The following is a 17919-nucleotide window of genomic DNA, read 5'->3' as shown; positions in this document are numbered from 1 at the left end:
AGCCTGCTTCTCCCTTCTCCTGTGTCTCTGCCTCTCAATCTCTCTCTCTCATGAATAAATAAATAAATAAATAATTTTTAAAAAAAGACTGGAGTTTAAATAAGGTCTTATAGAAATGACGCAAAGTCTATTTAGGGAGAAAGTCATATGAATTTATATGTGCTTTTATTTCTCAATGTTTGCTCTAAAAAAAAGCCCAAGGATTGCTACCTTTTGAAGCCACGTATTCTATGTGTGGGCAATAATCTGAGTGTTATTTTCATCTGAAGCTAAACTCTGCCTCTCTATGACTTTCCCGACTGATGCTGCTTTTGCTTTGCAGAGTCACATTGGCGCCCATTTCCCAGACACCAGTTCTTTAGGTGTTTAAAGATAGCGTTCCTATTGCCCTACAGCACTCCTCTGTTATGCTTTCCACTCTCTTCTGTGGTTTCACTCCTCATTCTTGTAAACTCCAAGCCCATGTTCCAATCATCACCAGTTAGACATTTGGATCAGGAAGTCATCTCAAGTTCAACAACACTAAAATTGAACAGAATCACTCTGGTACCCCCTAAATAAACTCTTCCCTTTGACTTTCTGATCTGTCAAGGAGTCATCATCGACTCTATTCTCTACTCTAATCCCAAATGGAATCCATCACCATGTCTTTGTGAACATTACCCTATTTATTTCTTTCTTTCCATTTCCCCTGCCTTGGCTGGAATCCATGACATAATTAGCTCTCCCTTGGACTTCTAATTGCCCTTCTCACCTCCAACTGGCCTTTCTTCCAATTCACCTAACATATTCCAGCTAAATTAATGTTCTTATTAGGAATTGCCTGTCCTTTCTCATGACCATTAAATCAAATTAAAATACCTTAACCCAGTATTTGAGGTAAATTCCCAATGTGGTCTGACTCTATGAGATTTGTCCTGAACCAGATCTCTATATCAGCAATAACTACAAAAATAATAATAATAGTTACAAAATATCCACTAATTCTGAATTGCTTCCATGTCTTATTTAAATCAGACTTTTTAGAACTATACTGTTCAACATGGTAGCCACCAGCTGCGTATGGCTATTGAGCTCTTGAAATGAGGCTAGTCTGAATTAAGATTTGTATTAACTGTAAAATACACACTGGATTTTGAATATTTAGTGTGCAAAAAGAACAAATTATATCTTATTTAATTTTATATTGATTACATGTTGGAATGACAATATTTGCATTATTAGGTAAAATGAAATACATTACTAAAACTATTTTTACCTATATTCTTCAAATTTTTATAATACAGATCTTGGGAAATTTAAAATTACATATGTGGCTTGAATTTCAGGCTCACATTATATTTCTATTGAATAGTTCTCTTTCAGTATGACACATACATATGCATATGGACAAAAGAAGGGAGACAACTTTACACAATAAAAAGAATGATGGGGTTTGGTGTGGATATTTTGCTTTTTAAAAAAAACAGTCTTCACCATTTTAAGTTTTTATAACAAAAAGTATGATTCTTAATTAAGCTTAGAAAATATCATACCAGGGCAGCCCAGGTGGCTCAGCAGTTTAGCGCCGCCTTCAGCCCAGGGCGTGATCCTGGAGCCCCAGGATCAAGTCCCACGTCTGGCTCCCTGCATGGAGCCTGCTTCTCCCTCTGCCTGTGTCTCTGCCTCTCTCTCTCTCTCTCTCTCTCTCTCTCTCTCTCTCTCTCCTTGTGTCTCTCATGAATATATAAATAAAATCTTTTTTAAAAAATACCATGCCATGCCCTCCAGATAACTAACCCCTTCTATAAGATTTCTTCAAGGATCTCATCTAGAAGTGATTTCTTCTCATTGGATTTCCTGTCTGTGGTCTGAAACCTGCTGCACATAGAACCATCCAGGGTGTACTTAAAAAATACCAGGTGCCAAATAGGTCAATTAAATCAAAGTTTCTAGGGGGAGGTCCTGGCATCAGTATTTTATAAAAGCCACATTAGGGACCACTGACCTAGAGCAACCGATCATACGTGGGGCACTCAGTAGATGCTCCCTTTCAGTACAGTAATTTATTTGTTATTTTATCTCCTTCACTGGACTTATGGTGTAGATCTTTGCAACCTCCATGCTCCAAGGCTTTACACATCAAAGGTCTTCAATAAGTGTCATTAAATAGCTACTGAAAAGTTGAAAGGATTTGCATGAGAGGAATCATTGCAGCTCCATGTAACAAGTTCTGTGTGTCAATTACTAAGCCAGGTACTCAATACCTCATGTATTCCTCACCATGATCCTATGATGTGGATACTACTGTCACCCTCATTTTACTGATGAGAAAATGGGTCCACTAGTCAGTGACAGACTCAGGATTTAAATACATACTGAACTTAATTGCAAAGCACCCATGGTTATTCACTATTATTCTGGAAAAACGGTAGGCACTACGACTTGTTATATAGGGTATTGCCACAGTGCAGCCAGACCAGATGGGTAACAGATTGATAAAACAAGAGAGGGGGAAAACTTGCCCCTTTGTGACTGAAGTTTGGTGGGGGCAGAGTGGAGAAGAAAGATGAGTTTAGACTGGAATGTAGGAGGCATAATCAGGGGATGCTGGGTTTGCACACTGTTTGCACACTACTCATCTGTGGACTAAAGCAATGCACACTGACTCTCCAGAGGCAGGTTTCTCAAACCTTACCATGCACGCAGTTTTCCTGGGGCCCTTGTTACAACAGAGATTATGATTCAGTAAATGTGTGTGTTGTGGGGGGAGGGGGTAGTAGGGGGTGGCACTGAGATTCTGTATTTCTAACAAGCTCCCAGGTAATGCTAATGCTATTGGTCCTCAGACTCCACGAGTAGAAAGGCTAGTCTCAACCAAACTGTCTGTGCAGAACTTACACTCTGAGATTTGCTCACATTGGAGCAAAAATCTTTGAAGAGTAGCCAACTGAATCAAATGTTGGGCTGAATTCAATTCCTCAAGCATTCATTAAGGGTCTCCTATGTCCCAGGCACTATGGAAGGTCCTGAGTCTGCAGTGAATTGGTGCCTGACACATAGTACACACTATGAATGCTGAGCACACTGTAGAGTTCATGGATGTCTGAGTAATAATTCCTAAGACACGGTCCCTGCTCAAAAGGTACTCACAGTCTAGCAGGGGAAAGGGTTAAGTAAAGAGACAACTGCAGCACAGTCTGCTATGTGGTATAAAAGAGAGAAACCCATGGAGGAGGGTAGCACGAGAACATAAAAGGCCACCTAACAGAAGACTCCCTGTGGTGGAAAAGGCCACAGTCTCAAACCTCTCGCACGAGAGGAAAGTTTCCAGCTAAGGAATGCTATGGATCACTTCTGCTTAAAGTTCCCAGAATCCAGGTGTGTGTCCAGCTATTTTTAATTAGTCCTACCAACAGGAAGCATGTGTAATCTCATGGAATGTAATGCCATCCACGCAGGAGCCCAGGAAAGCCTAAGCATTGTCCTCAACCCTGTTCCTCCTTCCCCACCTGTATTCAATGGTTGAAAACTCCTGCCTAATACTCCTAAGTGGCTTTCTCATCTGTCCCCCGTTGTCTCTTCCATTGCTATCACATACTTCAGGTCCTGATAAACACTGTCTCCTGCTTCAGCCTCTTATTGGGTTCCCCTGCCTCCATCTTATCTTTTCCTCCCACTCAAGCACCAGAGAGATCTTCCTGAGAATCAAAGCTGATCATAGCCTTCCCTGTCTCTGAATCTTCAGTGGCTCTTGACTGCATACAAAGATAACATAGAGTTCCATATTTGACACACCCGTCATGTCTACAGGAATCACCTCTTTTAAAGCCACCTCTTCTATAGCCTGCGCTTGGGATGTACTGGATTGGAATTGATTGTCGATCTTGAATCTTGTCAAGGTGGATGATGTTTCCACACTGAACATATGTTGCTGCTTCATTCTGAATGCTGTACATTTCCCCTGCACTCCTCTGCACGAGGCTTCCTCCTACTTATCCTTCAAATCTTAGCTGAGATGTTACTTCCTTGACAAGGCTTCCCTGCTTGCCAAGTCTGGGTAAGGGATGGTTAAATCCTCCAATATAGCAGTTATTTATATGTCGTAATTGCTTTCCCCACTTGAGTCTGAGTATCTTGTGCTAAAGACAAGTCATCGTCTCTTCAGTGTCTATTTCTAAGACTAGCACAGCTCCTATCACTTAGTAGGAACCCAGTGAATGCTTGTTTGGGGTAGCCTATCTGGGCCATCAGCCCCATAACAAATATGTTCTCTCCTGGAGAAGGCACGATAATCTAATTAGAGAGTCTACCCAGGGAACCTTACACAAGTCAAAAGTTGGATGTAGGTTGTAAAGGAAGGCCTGTGGGTGTCCCAGTGAATGAGGGGAAATAATGCAATATTTATATAACCAGTACTAACTGAATAGACTAGAAAAAAATGAACTTGGAACAAAAAAGCCCTCCTCTGGCCAGTCCAGTCAATGTAAACACTGTCCAAACCATCATTTAACCGGCCACCTGGAAATACCTAGCTTCCCAAAGGATGCATTGGCAGCCAAAACTGAAGAAATTTTCCATCATCAGTCGGTTCGTTGTTTTTTTTTTTTTTTAACTCCTCTGTACAATGGCAAGAATAAAAAAGTCTGAAAGTGATATGAAGTTCATATCTCATTATGCATTACATTTTATTTTTTTATTTTTTTTATTTTTTTATTTTTTTTATTTATTTATGATAGTCACAGAAAGAGAGAGAGAGGCAGAGACACAGGCAGAGGGAGAAGCAGGCTCCATGCACCGGGAGCCTGATGTGGGATTCGATCCCGGGTCTCCAGGATCGCGCCCTGGGCCAAAGGCAGGCGCCAAACCGCTGCGCCACCCAGGGATCCCTGCATTACATTTTAATTACAGAGAATGCTAAGTTAATGATGTGAAATTTTTGTGTAGGAATTGCTACTGTTATCAGTAAAACTACAACACTGAAATAAAATTATAGAAAAGGAAATATCACACCATTGTTTCTAAAGAATTTGCATTAAGCTCAGAGAGAGCAAATAATGAGGAATGAAAGGAGTCTTTGTTATTCAGCAATTTCTACGATCTGCCAAAATGTCAAATAATCCATTTAATCAATCAGAAAATTAAAGAATGTGGCAAACCTCAAGGTAGTTTGAGATTACAACTGTGCAAAGTATTTCAACTATAGCATGAATCTATGTCACAATAGCAATTACTTAATGACTCTTTTTTCTGTAACTTTGTTGATGTAAAAATGCAATTTAGGTTTCAAATTAATTGCAGCTGCGATCCTATTTGAATCTTGTATACTTGATTTGAGGATGTTTACACAAATTCTTTCAACTTCTGCTTAAATGAATCTCACGTTTATAGGAAAGCCACATCTATTAAAAAAGGAATTGTTGCTATGTTTTAGCCAAAAATTCAATTATAATCTTCAAGTCTTTCTTGGAATGTGGTAAGATCACAATCTGGAGAAGATTTGGGAGTTTTGAAAAAAAGCATGAAATATTCTGATAATTTAAGCTAGGGCGGGAAAACATTCATTCAAGTATTCAACAAATGTTAGTTCCGTCCATATAATAGGCCCTCCTATGTAAGTGCTGGGGAAAAACAGGGGCGAGGCCAAAAACAGGCCTTTCTATTATGGAGCCTAAATTATCTTTGGAAATAAGAGCATTAATTACCTAGTAAATAATTACAAACTGAGTCAAATCTCTTGAGAAAAAGAAACACTGGTGGGAATGTATAACAGATGAAACTGATCTAGACTGGGAAGTTGGGAAGGTGGCATAGGGTAGGAGAAGAATCTGGAGGTTGAATAGGAGTCCTTCCCTGGAAACAAGAAGGTGGAGTGGCAAGCTTGGAGAAGCTTCCAGACGGAGACAGCCATCAGTGTAAAGAGGTGCAAAAGAACTATCATGTTTGAAAGACTGAGGGACTGATGTAAACAGTGAACAGAGTGCACAGGTCAACTGGAGATACGAGGTGGGAGAGGTAGACAGGGTCCAGACCCCACAGTACCTTGGAAGGCATGGTAATGACTGTTATTTATTATAACAGCAAGTGGAAAACCCTTAAAGGATTTTAAGCAAGAGAGCAAGTTGACATGTGAGACTTGAATTTGAAGAACCATATCTGGCTGCACTGAGGCTGGAGGCCAAAGAGACTACAGAACAGAGAGGACATTGACCTTGAGTCGTGGCTGTGGGGACAAAGGCAAGTGGACGTATTCAACAGATACATGTGACATACAACTTGAAATCGTTTAAAAACGGAATGAAAACTGAATCAAGGATTATTCCTGGATTTCTACTTTATGCAATGGATATTATTTGCTGACATAGGAAATTAGAGGAGTCCCAGGTTCAGGGCAGGAGATAACGGATATGTTTTGAACATATTGCAAGTGACATACCTTTGTAACATCCTAGTGGAGGTGTCTAGGAGGTAGTGACATATATGAATATATGTCATCTGGGAAGAAGTTATTGAAGCCATGGGCTTAAAAAGACTTACTTAAGGGGAGAGGAGAAAAAGAGCCAGGCCTAAATCCGGAATAACTTTATATTAAGTGTATGGGCAGAGATGGAAAAGCCAGCAAAGGAAATGAACCATAGCCAGAGACATATGAAGAAAAATAGGAAAATGTTGTCTCATAAGGTCAACAGAAGAGAGGTTTTAAAAAGGTACTGATTTTTAAAAGGTACTGATCAACAGGGTAGCTGGCCATGGAGAGGTCAGTAAAATGAGAAATGAAATAGTTCTTCAGATCCAGCTACATAGAAGCTACTGGTGAACTTAAGAGCTGTTTATGGCTATGAGTCATGAGGTTTAAGCAAACTGAAGTAAACTGGAAGCAAGCAGGAGGGGAGGCAAAGAAAATGGCGATTGTGGTCATAGTAACATTGGCCTCCACTTGTATCTTTCCTATGTTTCAGGCACTATTTTATTTATTTAAATTGTTTTAATTTAAATTCAATTAGCCAACATATAGTGCACCATTAGTTTCAGAAGTAGAGTTCATAATTCATCAGTTGCATAAAAGACCCAGTGCTCATCACATCATGTGCCCTCCTTAATGCCCATCACCCAATTACCCCATGCTCTTATCCCCTCCCCTCCAGAGACCCTCAGTTTGCTTCCTAGACTTAAGAGTCTCTCATGGTTTGTCTCCCTCTCTGATGACTCCCATTCAGGTTTCCCTCCCTTCCTCTATGATCCTCTGTGCTGTTTCTTATATTCCACAGAGGAGTGGAACCATATGATAATTATCTTTCTCTAACTGACTTAATTTGCTGAGCATAATACCCTCCAGTTCCAACCACATCAATGTAAATGGTAAGTATCCGTCCTTTCTGATGGCTGAGGAATATTCCAATGTATATATACCACAACTTCTTTATCCATTCATCCGTCAGTGGACATATGGGCTCTTTCCAGTTTGGCTATTGTGGATATTGCTGCTATGAACATTGGGGTGCAAGTGCCCCTATATTTGTATCTTTGGGGTAGATATCTAGTAGTACATTGCTGGGTCATAGGGTAGCCCTATTTTTAACTTCTTGAGGAGCCTCCATACTATTTTCCAGAGTAGCTGCACCAGCTTGCATTCCCACCAACAGTGTAAGAGGGTTCCCCTTTCATCAAGTTCATTTGTTTTTAAATTGATTTAAGTTTAAGTTGATTTGGTTTTAACCCTCAGAGGGAAGCCCCTGATATGTTTATGTGGTGATAGGAAAATGTACTTTTATCCCCTCAGAGAAGTGGAGAGATGGTTCCCAGTTGTATGTATCAGGAGAAATGGAGGTGCACCTCCCAATTGTGGTTCAGGGAGACACTGAACCCTGTACAGCTGGCCAAAGAGGGTCAGAATGGGAAATTTTTTTTGTAAAGTTATCTTTAGCCTAAGAATTCCTTTTAATTTTATGTGTGTGTCTGTGTGAGAGTAAAAGGAATGACTTGAATCTTTAGTTAAGATGTGGAAATCATCATAATGGGAGAGTATCAGTATTTGTGTACTCTAGTTTTATGCTATTTAGGAAGTTGTGGCCTCTCACCTCTGAAACCAGGATTAAATATCGCTTCTCTAGGAGGCCTTCTCTGATTCCCCCAAGGACACATCCATGTATCCATCCAACCCTGGGCAGGCGTTCTCATAGCACTTATCCTACTGATCACTTGTTCAGTCTGGGTCATCCCCCCTGCCATTAGTCTCCACTGAGAACTGTGCCTGTCTTGTTCTTGGCACTATCCCCAGCCCCTGGCACAGGGCTTGGCACGTGAACCAGTGAATGAACTTAAAATCTCCACATTAAGTTTCAAGTGAAATTATGTTTTTGCCATTTTGTGTTAATTTCCAACTTAACAACCCTCGAGATGCTACGTTTCCAAAGCACGTAGTTCACCAAGGCATTTCTGCTCATGCATAGCTGGAGCTGAGCTTCAAAACAACTTGAAATGAGAAGGATGGAAATTATACCCAGATTTCAGATGAAGAATTTCAGCATCAAGAGAGGAAATGAATGTCTCATGGTCACGCATCTAGCCAGGGGCAGCGATGGGAACTCTGACTGTAATTCTACTCTCATGTTCTCCAACTGTTATTGACAGCATGCTCTGTATTCTATTATCAAAAGCTTGCAGATGTTGCAAAAGGATGGCTGGGTCACTTTGAAATACCTACTTCTTTCTTCTTGCTGTCACCTGCTCTAGTAGAATTAGGATATAGACCCTCCCACAATCGCACTATTTGCACAAGAAAGTGGGGAAGGTCTAGAAAATGTCCCCAAGAGGGCCTAATGATCCTTGACGCTTTGTTTCCCTTGTGGGAGGCAGGAAGATTACCACTCAGGTACTCAGAGGACATTCTGCCCCTATAGGGCCATCCCTGCTTTTTCTAGCATCATTCTGATCTTTAAGCTAGAATTACAGGAAAATTTTGGCCAACAGCAGACAGAAAAAAATCAGCTATGGGAGCTGTGATTGGGGGTCCCAAGGCCTCTCTTTCCTGGGCAAGTTAGCCATTAGAGGAAATAAGGAAATGGGTGAGTGTGTGTGTGTGTGTGTGTGTGTGTGTAGAGGTGGTGTGGTGGTGGTATTGGACACTCATTCCCATCTCAAACCTCTAAGAAGTAAGAGTAAGAGAATCATGTTGTATCACTATATACAAAACACAGAAGGTGGGTTTGGAGCTAAGAGACAGTATGTTAATAACTAGCACACCTAGTAGGAGTCATGCCCCAGGTCTGAGGACTGACACTGGGGGGATAACGAGAATCCTGTGAGAAGCAGCCTGGTGAATCACAATTTTCCGTCTCTCAGTTTCCAAACATGAAAAATAGAAATGAGGATAAACTCTTCCTGGTGAGATTGTTGAGAGGATTAATCAAGATGATGTACATTGAAGACATGGTTGGAAGACAGGTTGTTGGTGGACTACTGTTTTCTTAGTTCCTAGGCACCTCGGAGAAGGACAGAGTATAGAAATGAAGTGAGGAGGGAAGAGGCCATCGGTGTCTTAAGAGAAGGCTATTTCTAGACTTGAGAGGGTAGACCCGCTAACAGATGTTGAGGGTACACCTGGCTTTAAAGATTTGGATTTGATAAAACTGAGAAAAAATATTTACTGAAATTATTTTCTACAATCTCGTAAGAAGGGGCCACAACTAGAAAATACATATTCAAAGTAAAAAAAGTTGCAAAATCATGTATATTGTTTGCACAGCCTGGTTTCTTTCAGGTGAGCCTCACTACTTCCTGCCCTTTAACAAATCTGTTCCCCTGAAACAAAGGGATTCACCCATATGTACACATCTGCCCCATACAACTATGGTGAACAACTGTTCAACTCAGTCATGCTAGTTCCCTTGGGAGATCTCCCGTCAATTGAGTTATTTACTTCACCTGGGCTCTTACATTTTCTTTAGAGCCATTAAAGCCTATCGGTAAATAACAGTGTATTCTCCATAAGCCATTTGGAATTTCAGACTTCCTGAATTTAGTGTAGGTACCCAGGGTAATACATATATTTGTATACTAATGCTTTTTATCAGGTCGCAGTGTCCTATTTAAGCTATCAACTGATTCACCCCTCAAGATCTGTCGGGAAATAGAGCTTTGTTCATTGTTCTTGTTTACCATGGATGTTAACCACTGTCTGATCTTTAGCTATGGCATTCTCGTAACAATTCAACTTATGAATGAGGTGTGAACACCTTATCTGAAATCTTATGAAAGCATATACATGGGAGAAAAAATATGTGGGGCCAGTTTTGAGGATTTCAAAGGAAAGGCAATATAGGATTCCAAAGTTTTTCATTAGTGTACATTTCTCTACTGAGAAATGGGAGACCATGTGTGTTTATCCATGAAGACAGATGTCTTCAAAGGTGTATAGGTTTTTACAAATGTATATGCTGATTTGAATAGTCATTCCCACAAAATCTCCAAATGACAATTTTGTGCTAGCTTCAGAGAAGCACACAATCTTTTTCTTTGTTAAAAAGACCAGCAATCTAATTATTTTTACTTGTATTTAAAGAAGTAGAATGAATGCTACTAGTTTCTTGGTTGGATTGTAACTTTATGAAATTCAGAAAGAAGATAAATGAGAAGGAGCCAGATTGTGCAAGAGAGACTAAGACAAATAAAAGATTCCAGGACAAGTTAACACAGCAAGTGGAACAGGTAGTTCAACTTAAGAGTTACATCCTACGCACTACAAATATAGCTAATCTCTCAACATCAAGAGATTCTCTTGTGGACATTCTGACATTCATTTTAATAAGGAACAGGTAGGCTCTCATAGGTAAGAGCATGGTGTACTCTGATTCCTACTAGCTGACTCATGGTTTTTAAATACTTTCAGGTGTTGATGTGAGTGCAGTGCTGAGTCCCTCAGTCCTAGACTTGCTAGCCTTGCTTGCAACCAGCAGAATGATCTTGGAACTTCATTTCCTCATATGTAGAATAGGGGAATTAAAGAATATGACTTTTGACTTCCATTTCTAAAATAATTCATCTGATCATAGAAATTAAAGTTGAAAAAGGAAATAGCACAGTTTGATACTCCGGGAAAGAATAGGCAAAAGACACCAAAAGAGCAAGGGGATATAGTTAACTTGGTGAAACAGCATTAATACCAATTTTAAGAAGTCTCAAGCTGTAAGTTTCTGACATCTCCTTTCTAATAGGAATGTGGACTGGTACATCATGCCTGGAAAGCAATTTGGGAATATATACGAGGGACTATAAAAATGCCCATAAACTACAGTCATTCCACAATTAAGAAATTTATCTTAAGTAAGAATTGGCATAAAAGTGATAGGTGAAAATGCACGTCACAGTACTCTAACAGGGGAAAACTGGAAAAACAAAGCCATATGTCTTACAAGAATATAATGCTTAAAGCATGGTTAATTCAAATAGTGAGAAATATTAGTGATTCTTTCTTGTTGTGATATATGATGCCACTATCTTAACACAGAGATGCCAGGAAGTGCCAGATTAAGTGTTACTTCACTCAACAAATATTTGAGTGCCTGCTATGTACAATTCTAGGCTCTGAGGGTAAAGTGGTCCTGGCCTCCTGGAGCTGATTTTCTAGTGTGAAAAAATAATCAATCAATATTTTAAAAGCAGGTAAATATGTAGTACATCAGATGATGAAAAGTGTCATCTGTGGAGAAAGATGAATAAGGGTAAAGGGACTGTGAAGTAGAAGCAACTCGGTACATTCATGAAATACCTCAAAGTCATTGGGGCTGGACTGGATGAATGATGGACAGGAGATGAGACTAGAAAGTGGGGGTGAGTATAGGCCATATGGGCCTTGTGGGTGATAGCCAAGACTTTGAACTTAATTAAGCAAGGAATTAAGTCATCAATATATTTTGAGCCTTTCTTTTGTAAACTAATTTTAGGTGACCAGTATGTTGCTTACATATTCTCTACTAAAACATACTCCCAGAATATTTATAAATCTCTTGGCTAGAAAGCATTTATTCTTAGTGCCTAATTAAACACATAAAAGAGGGAAAAAAACCCCGATGGAATGAAAGAATGAAACATGGCTGATATTATTATCTTAAAACAACCAATTTATGTTATATTCTTGATAAGGACCGAAGGTGGAAAGAAAGGTAAGAGGGGCCTGGCATCAGTGGCCTGCATCCCCAGATCATCATATGTCTTGGTGTCTGCTTTATGAAAAGGTTGTGAGGAGAAGAGCCATTCGGTAAAATCATAAGAGATTTTCTTAAATCCCATTCCACTCCACCCTTGGACTATCAATGTTTCAGATCCAATCTAATCCAATCTAATCTAGAATAACAGGGTCTGGGGCAGCTCTTTCTGGCATAGCTACCCTTGGGAAATCTGATTCCAAGAATGGGTTTGGAGATGGTCATGACTATCTGAAGCTCATGACCAAGAGGGTCATGTTATGGTGCTCACTGAGATTCAGGGCTCTGGTCCATGTAGACCCCACTGTGATCCAGAGCTATTGGTTGGATCTCCCCCCAAGTCATGCCTTACACACCCATGGGAGTGACTGTGGTGCTAACGGTAGGCAAGTGAGTGTGTGGGCCAGACTGAAACCATTCCCACTCGGGCAAAGACACTTCAGAGGACACATCATCTCCTTGGTGAGACCCAAACTGTGACAAAAAGATCAGGCTCTGCTATTTGAACCATGGCTTCAGAGTACCTGGGACCATCCGAAAAATGAGAGAAGGATTCTGAACTCTTTATTTCATCTTCTCTGGGAGACTCACAATTCCAATAATTGTAGCATTTTGGGATTTGAATGTGTAAGACAATCTGACTTTTCTCAACCTGCCCAATCCCAGATTCCGTGCATGCTATCCTCTGTAGAGTAAGGTGATGTTGGTGGTGAAAGCTCGCATCTTCCACTTGCGCCATGACCACTGGCAAGACGGAGATGGACTCATTCACTTGAGGAGTGAGATCCCTTTTTACTGCAGCATTCTGTTCCACTGGCCAACATACCTATATGCACTTTACCCTGGCATACGAAGAGATTTACTGCCAACCAATAACCCTGAAGAGGCCAGTGGCAGGCTCACTATCCAGAGCTGTTGGGGGATGCTGAGCCCTTCTCAAAGGCAGCCACTAATGCACAAGAGGCCTCATAATTCCAGCAAGTACTAGAGTTTCAATACAAGAATAAAGGAGGGGAGAAACTGAGCGAATACATGTCCATCCTGGAAATCACGGGCATGCTGGTAACTTGGACTCATCGTGCCCCCATGGGTGATACTAATTGCAGCCCACTGAGACTCAGCAGTGATTAATTCATCTAAGCAAGTGTGTCCATTAAATCTACGATCTGCTTTTAACAGTCCTTGTGAAGATATTTAGAAGTAAATATGTTCTCCGGGGTAGAATACTTTATAGGCCAGAAAAATTTTCCAAGAACCACTCATTTGAGCTTCTCATAAATTCCTTGATGAATTGATATTTAAATCCTTGACTCTTGCCCATGAAAATCTGGCTGTTTTCAACCCTCACATGGATCTTACCCTGATTCTAGGGAACTTTTCCTGCTCTGGATCCCTATCGTAATTCTGGATACACCGTTCACTACATGCCATCTTGAATGACTAGTAATGTTGACCCCCCTACAGAATTAAGCTCTCCTTCTTGCAGTTCACCTTTAACTGTGTATGTGTGTCAGCTATTCTCTATTTCCCTAACTGTACAATAAACTTCTTAAGGTGATATGGCTTTCTACTTCTGTATTTGCTTCCATCTTCCTCCTTCCTTTCTTTCTCATTCATTTATTCACAAACATCTGAAGAGTTACCTAATGTCTCTAAGCATCAGGGACATGACGGGGTTCTGGATACGTAGAGGTAAGCATGAGGTTTAAAGAATAAATTCGGGGCGCGTGGGTGGTTCAGTCAGTTAAGCATGAGACTCCTGATTTTGGCTCAGATCATGATCTTGGGGTCATGAGATCAAGCTCCATGGAGGGGTCTGCGCTGGGCATGGAGCCTGCTTAAAATCCTCTCTCTTCCTCTCCCACTGCCACTCCTCCTTTTCTAAAAATAAATTAATAAATAGGGGCACCTGGGTGGCTCAGTCAGTCAAGCAGCCAACTCTTGGTTTCAGCTCAGGTCATGATCTCATGGGTCATGAGCCTGAGCCCCATGTAGGGCTGCAAGGTCAGCAGGGAGCCTGCTTGAGATTCTCTCCCTCTGCCCCTCCCGCCAACACACACACAATCTCTCTCTCTAAACAAATCTTAATAAATAAGTAGATAAATAAATTTAATTATAATAAAATAACCCTGGATACAGATATGGGGTCACTGACTTTCACTATCTTCTATTTTTTACAGCAGTACACTTATACCATTGTGTAATTTTTTTTTAAAGTTTCAGCATTTGTGTACTTGTGTGGTGCTTTTCTTCATTCACAAGTATTCCATAGACCTTAGTGATAAAGTCAAATGATAACTCCTCTGTGTTTAGAAGTTAAACCAGCACCAAAGTTACAACTGAACTGACAAATTCCCCAAGTGCATTGATATGCAAATGTAGGGAGGCTATGGTTCAGCCTTGCCAGTGGGCAGTTTCTGCAGAAAAGGCAGCATTTATCTTACTGGGGCAGCCCAGACATTTTCAGAGCACAAGCTAAAATCCCATTGTGTGGAGGAAACAGAGAGGCAAAAGATTACAAAAATAATCTTTATTAGAATTCTCATTGAAAAAAATACAGAACACCAGTAAAAAGGGGTATAGGTCAACAGTCAGAATTAAAACAGTTCGAGGAAAAATATATATACAGAAAAAAAGGAACAGTGAAATAAGTCAGTCATGAACATTAAAACGGTTCATTTAAAAAAAAGAAAGAAAGAAAGAAAGAAAAAGAAGAAAGAAAGAAAGAAAGAAAGAAAGAAAGAAAGAAAGAAAGAAGGAAAGAAAGAAAGAAAGAAAGAAAGAAAGAAAGAAAGAAAGAAAGAAAGAAAGAAAGAAGAGAAGAAAGGAAACTATGAATCCAACCGAGACATTTAAGCCACATATGGAAAGGAGGTGCAACTCGACATTCTAGAAGAACTGTTTTCTCTCTCAGAGATACTATTTTTAGACCAATGTCTAAAGGGAAGAGAGGATGTGAGATAGGGAGAGAGGGGAAAGGGAGAGGAAAGAAAGGGGGGAAAACAGAACAACTTATATCTCATGGGCCTTTTTTGCAACACGTTCAATAATGTGCTACTAGGTCCTGTGTGTGTGACTTCAGTTAATCCTTACAGCGGCCCTGCGAGGCATACTACAAGAGGTTCACAGAGGTTAAATAACTTGCCCCAGGGCTCAAAGTTGAAGGGGCTGAGAGAGGAGAACCCAACGCCACCCCATAGCCCTTCTCCTTTCCTCTGACAGCAGGTGCTTCTCTACCGCACTACACCTGGACGCCGGACAGGCCTTAGCGGACTGCTGCATCTGAGGCGGTGTCGATCTAGCCCATGAAACGTATACCTTTTTTGGAGCTTGGGAGTAGAGCAATCTGGACCACATTTCCAAGAGGGCAAGTCTGATTTGACTATTTCTTCTTTGTTTCAGAATAAAGACCCACAGGAGAAAGAAGCCATAGGAGGACTGACCACTACCTACCAGGCTGGCAGGCTATCAACAGTTCTCCTAGGGTGCACTGGTTCATCGAAGACGGAGAAAAATGTATGATAAACAGAAACATGCAACCCCAAATGTGCATGTCAATCGATGATCACGAAGATGAATCAACTCTCATAACCTAGATTCCTTAGCTGTCATAAACCCAAGGATAAAGAGACTCAAACACCAAGCATGTAGCAGAGCTAGACGCTAAGTCAGTGCTCCATCACATTCACAGCTGCACAGGCTAACGTTTTCTATCCTGATGGCCCCTTCTTAGTTGATGATTTTTCACAATGTATTTCATGGCTTCCATCCCTACATGAGACTTTATTACTATCACATAGGAATAAAAAGCCATAAAGCACTAGAGTGAATTTATCTTGGTCGGATGCAAAACTTATTTTCTTCACATGACTTCACAACCATTTCAAAGCTAACCAATCATTTCATGCTACATTAAGGAACATTTTAAACTACACATAAGTGACAGGAAGCACACTTAAATTGTGACATCACAAATTAACAAGGTGTTATCCTTCAACGACATTCTTAGCTACAAGGACCAGGAAACAAGACCAGAGACACTCAACAACACTCAACCATTGAATTCACCGAAAACAAAGGACACTGGGAAGAATTCCTGGAGAAAAGCTCATCACTTTGACATTGGACTTGGAAACACAGGAGGAAAGACGGAAGACAGACAAATCACTGATACGAACCGAAACCAGGGGATTTCATTCAAGCCTCTTGCTTCACTTTCTTCCTCGGGAAGCTTTCTTACATGCCCACTGCCAGCTTTCAGACCTTTCATTCTGGAGCAGGTGGACAGAGGGGGGACCTTAGCACCTGCTTAGCCTAAGTCAGCATTAAGCCTTCTACACCTAAATAACAAAAAAGAAGAGAGAAAGAGAGAGAGAGAGAGAGAGAGAGAGAGAGAGAAACCCTACAGCTTGCTAAGAGACCATGAGTACTAAAAGCTCATCTGCAGACCTCCATGGAGGCTGACAACCCCCCCCCCCCCCCATCTGTAGAAGCCAATATCTATGCCAGAAACAATCCGGTGTACTACAGCTCTCAGTGATCTAAATAACTCAGGCCCAGGGCCCCAGAACATTCTTTATGCTGCATTAAAGTGACACTGCTCTTGGAGTTGTTGATGCACTTTTAAGTGACCACACTGAAACTAGTTCCCTGTGACCACTAATAACTCAATGCCCTAAGTTCCGATGGATTCGCTGGCCTTTCCAAACTAAGCCTGGAATGCCTATTTACCAACTCCTAAAACAATGTCCCAGACTAATAAGCACTGCCCTTTTCTTTTTCTTTTTCTTTTTTTTAATATTGTATTATTCAAAGTCAAATAAAAGAAACAAGAACCCGAGTTTCTCGTGAGGGGTAAAGTCTAGGCAAGCTATTTCCACCTGGAGGTTACTGTAATGAAATCTTGGTGTATGTGAATCACAGGGAGGAGACTGGAAATAGTTAAATGAAAGGAAGTGCATACATAAATTCAATTATCATGCATGAAACATGCAAATGATGTAAGCACTGCATCTGAAACTCTACTTTATATTCATTAATCTCAGGTTGCACTTTTGAAGGAGAAAGACATGCTAATTGGGTCCAGATTAATGCACTCCCAAACCTCTCCAATTTGTTTTTAGGTGAGGGTTAAATGATATGTATTAAAATAAACACAGCTGCTCATGTGCCTCCACCTTCCACCCCTCCCCCACTCCACCTCTACCTCTGCCCCCAGCTGCCTCCCCTCCCCTGCCTCACCCACCCAGCTGCCTCCCCTCCCCTGCCACAGCCCACTCCAGCTGCCTCCCCTCCCCTGCCACACCTCTTTTCCTGTAGGAAGAGGGATGAAAAAGCCCCGACATCTTCCTTTTGAAAAGATACAGGACGAACAAGCCTGTCTCTTAGCCTTTTCTAGGCTTTCCCTTTCCCTACAAGCCACCAAACTGCAGGAAGAGCATGGATGGAAGATGCCAGACTGCGGCATCCGGACCGTGCACAGGTGGGCAAGCCACCTAGCACTGTCATGGTCAGCGGGTTCTTTCTACAAGCTTGGGCCTGAGGCCTTGGACCAGCATGTACTGAAGGGTAGTTTCCAGGTGTCCCCGCAGAGGCTTGACTTGAAGCCAAACCTGCTGCAGGTCGATAGGACAATCCTGGGACTCGAGGTTTCTGGTTGTTGTCCTTCCTCTGGGGGTCACCGGGCTAGCAGAGCCTGGCCTACAGCACAGGGCACTTAAAGGGTCTTTGTAAAGGA

General features: G+C 41.2%; 1 long non-coding RNA gene across 3 annotated transcripts in view; it reads right to left on the bottom strand.

The window, feature by feature from the left end:
* Positions 1 to 17919, bottom strand: part of LOC112930647 (uncharacterized) — a 229539-nt gene that overhangs the window by 107018 nt on the left and 104602 nt on the right. The window lies entirely within an intron of this gene.

The sequence above is a fragment of the Vulpes vulpes genome, chromosome 10 (genome assembly GCF_048418805.1).
Source record: "Vulpes vulpes isolate BD-2025 chromosome 10, VulVul3, whole genome shotgun sequence".
NCBI classification, from domain to species: Eukaryota; Metazoa; Chordata; class Mammalia; order Carnivora; family Canidae; genus Vulpes; species Vulpes vulpes.
Note: the sequence above shows the minus strand (reverse complement) of the source record. Positions and strands in the feature narration are given on the sequence as shown.